Consider the following 1,290-nt stretch of genomic DNA (forward strand, 5'->3'; position numbering starts at 1 on the left):
AAAAATAATCCCGAAGACAGAATAAATATAAAAAAGATGATCCGTGTGTCTATGGATCAGCTCCACATTTACATATATGAGTACTCTGAAAAACAAAAAATCATACACAAAATTTTTATAACAACACCAACTGAACAAATCGTATTGCAACATCACCTAAAAAACATGCATAAAAACGACGGAAGTTCTAGCACAAAAGGTGCAGAAGTCCAACTAGTAAGACAGACAGTAGAATCATTGGAAAAACACGCTATCAAATTTGTTTTTTAGATTCAATCACTTGGGTGACTACACCTTCTCAGTCCGCGACCTCGAATGATATCCTACTACGCCCTAACATCAAAACGATAAAGCTGCCAAGATGTCTCATCGAAGAATTAGAACCAACACGGCCGGACACAAGATCCAATCGCCCGATTTCAGGGGTGTATTCGCCCGCCTGATCAAATTAACAATGCATAAACGATCCAATCTCACTACTGTAATCAAATCCGCCCTCTATGTTCACATAAAAACAACAAATCCACAAAAGCCGCGGAAACCACTCCCGCGGACGAAGAACACGGAACCCGAAATCAAATCCGTTGAAATTAACGACAAATTGTCCACGAAACTTGTACCTACACCAAATTCCCATCATGTTAGAGGTTCTAGAACAGCCAGTGAATGCATTAAACTTGTAAAGAGACACAAGTTCATCCGCCCCGAGAGTGAATCCGCCAAAATGCAAAATTATGAATCAAAACGAGCATTTAGATGCAGGTATGGGTATCTGGATTACAGTCACATCCCAGACAACACTACCGACCGGAATAATTCACATGGGAAGCCACGGTTGCGTAGATAGCCCGAAGTTCGTGTTCATACAGAGGGAAGTCCAAATGCGTTACTCGGGAAGTTCAGGTTGTGATCAGAATATTATTCTGATCCCGTGATCAGAATAGTGTTTATGTGTATGTATATATATATATGATACTAGTGTATGATACTACCTTTAATTATAATGCATAGTATAATAGAGTAGTATCATAGATGATCATATTTATTGCCATGCATGACACAAATTAGCATTGCATTTATCATGATAGGGTATCTACCTATATGTTACTCTAACCCTCTCTATCTTATTTGATTCTTTGCCACATCAGCATACTTGCTATTTCCGAGTGCATGATATCGGCTATGAAACCACCACTATGGCCAGCCTTATAGTGGGGAGTATAATGTACTATAGTATCATGCATATGATACTAGTGTATGATACTACGTACGACCTTCATAGTGCATATA

This window comes from Triticum urartu, chromosome 7 (assembly GCF_003073215.2).
Source record: "Triticum urartu cultivar G1812 chromosome 7, Tu2.1, whole genome shotgun sequence".
In the NCBI taxonomy this organism is placed as follows: Eukaryota; Viridiplantae; Streptophyta; class Magnoliopsida; order Poales; family Poaceae; genus Triticum; species Triticum urartu.